Raw genomic sequence first — 5,671 nt, forward strand, 5'->3', positions numbered from 1 at the left:
TCCACTGTTACTTAGCAAAATTCTAAGGCTATAAGGTACAATAGAGATTTGTACTTTTTTTTTTTTTAGCAGACATTATAAAAGATACTTGCCTGGCTAATTTTGTTTGTTTGTTTTTTATTTTTGTAGAGACAGGGTCTTTTTATGTTACTCAGACTGGCCTGAATCTCCTGGGGTCAAGAGATCTTCCCATCTCTGCCTCTCAAAGTGTTGGGATTATAGGCATGAACCACCCTTCCTGGCTTAGAGAGGCCATTTTTGATTCATTTGGGCTTTTAGAAGTCTCTGTGCACCAATCAAAAACATATTACATTGTTTCTGAGACAGTAAAGAGCACCTTCCCCCCACCCACCATGAGCCTCATAGATGAATAACGTAGTTTAGGTTGAGACTTCCCCACTGTAGCTATCACAATTATACATTATTTTTAGTAAGATTCATTCATTTCCCTAAAAAGCACAGGTTCCAAGATGGAGGGGTTCCAGACTCCATGGATTTAGATAAATTTAATATTCCATTTCTTACCACAACCTTTCCTGAGGCTTCTACTGAACCCAGTGTGGCACCATCAATCATCTGGATCCAACTGACATTTACGGAGTACTTTATCCAACAAGAGCAGAATGCATATAGTTCTCAGGATCTCAGAGAATGTTCACCAAGAGCTACCACATTCCAGCCCATAAAAGACATTTCAAAACTTTTAAAAGAATCGAAATCATACCAAGTATGTTGTCAGACTACAGTGGAACTTCAGTAGAAATCAACAAGAGAAAGATAATCAGAAAACCCCAGATTTGCAGATTAAGCATCACACTTCTAAAGAATACATGGGACAAAGAAAAAGTCTCAAGAGACATTACCTATTTAGAACTAAATGGAAGTGAAAATGTAACTTATAAAAAGGTGTGGCTGCAGCACAAATGGTGCTTAGAGATAAATTAATGTCATTGAATGCATATGGTAGCAAAAAAAAAAATCTACAATCAATAATCTAAACTTACACTTTAGAAAACTTGAAAAAGATGACCAAATTCAATTCAAGTAGGCAGAAGAAAAGGAACAATAGAAATTAGAATAGAAATAAATAAAATTGAAAACAGGACTTTAATAGAGAAAATCAAAGCCAAAAGCTACTTCTTTGAAATGATCAATAGAATTGACAAATCTCTAGCTGGTTAACTAAAAGTAATGAGAGAATATACAAAAAGAAGAAGAAGAAGGAAGAAGGAAGAAGAAGAGAAGGAGGAGGAGGAGGAGGAAGGAGGTGGAGGAGGAAGGAGGAGGAGGAGGAGGAGGAAGGAGAAGGAGGAGGAGGAGAAGGGCTCTCATGGACATTAAAAGTATAATAGAGGAATATTATGAACGACTCTCTGCTCACAAATATGATAACTTGGATGAATTGAACCTAGTCCTTGAAGGGAGAAATAGATAATCTAAATAAGTCTATATCTATTAAAGAGATGGAAGCAACAATGAATACCCATCCAAAAACAAACAAAAAAACAAAAAGAAAGAACCAAACAAAAAACCCAGCAGATTTCGTTTGTTTCACTACCAACCATTTAAAGAAAACATCATACCAGTTCTCTCTACATCTCTTCCAGAGCTCTGTTCTATGAGGCAAACTTTACTAAATACCAAAACCAGAGAAATGATGCAGGACGTTGGCCTAGTCTGGACTGCTGAACAGCTCTTCAAAATCAGCCCTGTGAAAATTATCAAAGGAAGAAAAAAAAATGTTAACAGGAACTGTGAAAAACTGGTAACCTCCATAGAAACTGATGGCTATTTAAAAGTGTGTGTGAAGGTTGATGGTCACTGGAAGCAGAAAGAGAACAAGATAGAGAAACGCACTTCGTTTCTGCTCGTGCATCTTACTCCGTGGCTCTGGCCAGTGGCTTGGCTTACCCCTTCAAGAAAGATGATGCCGGGCTTTCCTCTTCCAGAGCAGGACCTCCAAGCCAACGTCTGGCAAGTCTCTGCTTGGTGAGATTTCTGAGTGTCTCCTGCTCCTGAAATGACGCGAGGGGAGGCTGTTCCTGGAAGTTAGGCTCCAAGTAAATGGAAAAACCACAGACCTGCACTGGCCGGGAATACGAACCCCGGTCTCTCGCTTGGGAGGCGAGAATTCTACCACTGAACCACCAGTGCGACCTGCCTATATGTCCTGCTACGTTTCATTAGAAAGAGAGAAGAGAATTTGCGGAGAAAGCAGCTTTCAGATTTTCACTGTATTCGCCTTGGAAGAGGTGACAGAATAAACACCCAAAGCAAAGACTTCCATACGAGATATACGTCAGGCAATATTACAAAGCCATGGCTTCTAATCAAAAGACCTCACTGTGGAGAAAGTCTCATTCTGAAGTAGACTCTGTACCATTGGTTCACAAACCTCTCTGGCAAAACAGAAATTCGTACTGTTTGTTGTCTCTGCTCCAGTATCTCACTTGGTGAGAAAGTCTCTTTGCCTCTCCATCGCTTGGTGCCTCCTAAACTCTTTCTTTCCGATCTTGAGACGCACATCACTTTGTTTCCCAAACAGGACTTCAGAACCCAGCGATCCCGTCTCCACTTTTCGGGAAGCTGAAATATTGGGCTGGATGCTCACTGTGCATCTTCTCTTATGCTTCTTTTGAGTCCCTGGAAAAGTCCAGTCTAGGATCTTGTTTTTAAATTCTGATGCCTTACAGAGCTACACAAGAACCAGTCAATGGACATTTCGCTTCAAGATTGCTTCCCTTCCCACACCGTCGTTGGACACAGAAGAAGGCAAGTTCAGGCGAAAATAATTTGGCTCAATTCCATTCTGAGCAGACACTATCTAATGTGAAGTGTTCTGGTGCCATTTGCCTTTCTCTGATATTCATAATTTCATTCTCATTCTTTTGTTTATAGTGATTTGTATTGCTTTTAATATTTATCCCTTTTGTGTCTAGTTAACTGCTATGGCTGAGATTTACTTTTATATCTATCTGAGAGATTTCAATCCATTGTAAGTAGCAGTCATCATGTCATGTTGAGGATTACTGGCAAAGTTAGTCTGTGTCCCCTAATTCATTGTGTGGGTTTGTGTTTTGGTTTGGTTTGGTTTTCAATCTGTTCCTGCTTTTCTTAACTAGTCTGGCCTACTCGAGTATATTTCCTATTTTCCTATACGTTTTTGAAATTCCTGGTTGCTGATTAGTTCATATATTTTCTTACATCTCAAGTGCACAGGATGAAGGTTCGAGACATACGGTGGTGCATCTCTGAGCAAGGTCCTCACTGTCTTTCAATTCTTTTCTCTGCTTTTCCCACTCCCATTCCCTTCTCCATTTCTGGAAGCACACACTTGGAGGAGGTCAGAATAGTCTCTTGTGTCCCACGTCATTTTCTTTTTAAATAAGAGGATGTCTTTGAAATACATGCATTGCTCTGGGTGGGGGGGTGGGGGGTAGTGGTTAAAAAAACTTGGAGAGTGAGTTGGTTCAATTAAACTCCCTTCTATTCTCTTTACTCCATTCTGTGTACTATATTCTCAAGTTTTCTATTCTCATATTGAAAGTGTAACTACAAAAGAGAACAAAAGAGCCAAGCCAATTAAAAGTGGGCAAAACACTTGAACAGTGTTTCTTTACAAAAGAGGGTATCTTAATGGGTAAAAAGCATAAGAAAGAATTCTCAACATCACTATTCATTCAGGAAACACAAATTTAAAATACCATGATACACTCTTACACACCACTGGGAATGGGTAAATTTAGGCTACAAAGACAACCACATACAAGGAAGTTACAATAATGCAGAGAGACTATATCTCTTATTGGTGGTGACAGAGTAAAACAGTGCAACCATTCTGGAAATTTGTTGGATAGTTTTGAATAATGTTAAAATAGATGTACCCCATAACCCCAGCAATTTATTTACTAGGTTTATTCTCCAAAGAAATGAATGCACTAGTCCATGAAAAGACCCATGGGACAATATTCATTACTACCTTACTCACAATAGCTCAAACTAGAAATAGCCCAACTGTCTATCAACTGTGGTGTGTTTACACATTGGAATAACACTCATCAATAACATTAAAAAAAAGCAGAAGCATGCAACGAAATGAATACATCCCCAAACCATCATGTTGCTTTTTCTTTTTTTAAGTGTATTCCTTTATGTGACTTTGAAGAACAAGCAGAATAACCTATGGAGATAGAGGTGGTGATTGTCTAAGAGGGAATGGGGTAGGGATTGACTGAAAGGGGTTCTAACCACTCTTTGAGCTGATGAAAATTTTCCATATCTTAATCTAGGTGATTTTGGGGGGTCAAAATTCCTCGGGCTCCTCACTTTGATTTCTGCACCATAGTCTATGTAAGTTTTAATTTATTCATTTATTGATAGTAAAGAAGGGGGTGGGGGTTAGTGGTAGGGAAAGTCAATAAGTTTAGATTTTTAAAAATATTTGTTAGATTTTATTTAAAAGACTCAGTTTGCAGCTGGGAGCGATGGTCTTGCCTGTAAACACAGCACTCGTGGAGGCTGAGGAGTTTGAGACCAGCCTGGACAACATAGTGAGAGAAATCCCTAAAAAACAAAAACAGAGCCGGGTTCGGTGGCTCAGTTTGTAATCCCGCGCTTTGGGAGGCTGAGGTGAGTGGATTGCCTGAGCCCGCGGGCTCGAGACCCGCCTGGGCAACTTGGCGAGACCTCATCTCTACAATAAATCAAAAATGAGCCGGGTGTGGGAGCGCGGCCCTGTCGTTCCGGCTACTCGGAAGGCTGAGGCGGGAGGATCGCCGGAGCCCAGCGGGTCGAGGCTGCGGTGGCCGGGAGCAGCCACTGCACTCCAGTCTGGGCGACAGAGTGAGACTCCAACTCAAAAACAAAAAACAAAAAAACCCCAGAAAAAACAAGTTTGCCTGCAAGCCAATTATCACCTCATCTCATTCACTTCTGATGTGGCCTAAATCTTTTTGTTTTCAGTAGAGACAGGCAATCAAGGCTGGTCTGGAACTCCTCTGCTCAAGCGATTCTTCCTCCTGGGCCTCCCAAACTGCTGGGATTACAGGGGTGAGCCACCAGGATACCCTATGGAGATAGAGGTGGTGATTAGGTGCTGATTAGGCCTACAATTGGAAATCTCTGAACCAGAAAAACGGGTAAGGCCACTCCATTTCATGAGTGGAGAATTCGAGCATGCTAATTGAGAGGCAGCACCGCACCCAAGGGTCCTGCACTTGGTGAGTGAGGAGGCGAGTCTGGCCTTGAAGATGACTGGATCCCAGGGGTGCACGGAGGGGGTGCCTTGTATTCCCCTGACTGCTGGCGACTCTGGAGCCACAGGTCAGCTCTGATTTGTCCCGTTGCAGGGAGATGGTGCCTCGATGCGGAGGCTGGCCGCTAAGGAAGGCACGCGCTGCGGGAGTGGCACTGCCGTGACTCGGACTCGAGCCGAGGTTGCTGCGGCCACCACGCAGAGTACTAACCGCTACACGATCACGGCGAGCCACGGGCGCAAGTGACCGGCGCTCTTCCTTTAAGAATAATAGGTGGTTGCTTCAAATTCGAGCGCTTCTCTTCCTAGCGTTTTGCGTTTCTCCCTCCTTCTTGTCTCGATGTCCCCCTCCTTTCCTCGCCTTCGGCGTCAAGAAAAGACCCTTCGCGTCTCTCGGGGGTCCGGTCCCTTCGCAGC

The 5,671-nt window shown here is 42.4% G+C and overlaps 1 non-coding gene across 1 annotated transcript; it reads right to left on the reverse strand.

The window, feature by feature from the left end:
• Positions 1-2,082: 2,082 nt before the first annotated feature.
• On the reverse strand, positions 2,083-2,154 carry TRNAG-CCC. The gene has a single exon. It is a non-coding gene; the product is annotated as a tRNA-Gly (tRNA).
• Between the last annotated feature and the right edge of the window lie 3,517 nt (positions 2,155-5,671).

The sequence above is a fragment of the Carlito syrichta genome, unplaced genomic scaffold, assembly GCF_000164805.1.
Source record: "Carlito syrichta isolate Samal-C Ts95f unplaced genomic scaffold, Tarsius_syrichta-2.0.1 Scaffold289551, whole genome shotgun sequence".
In the NCBI taxonomy this organism is placed as follows: Eukaryota; Metazoa; Chordata; class Mammalia; order Primates; family Tarsiidae; genus Carlito; species Carlito syrichta.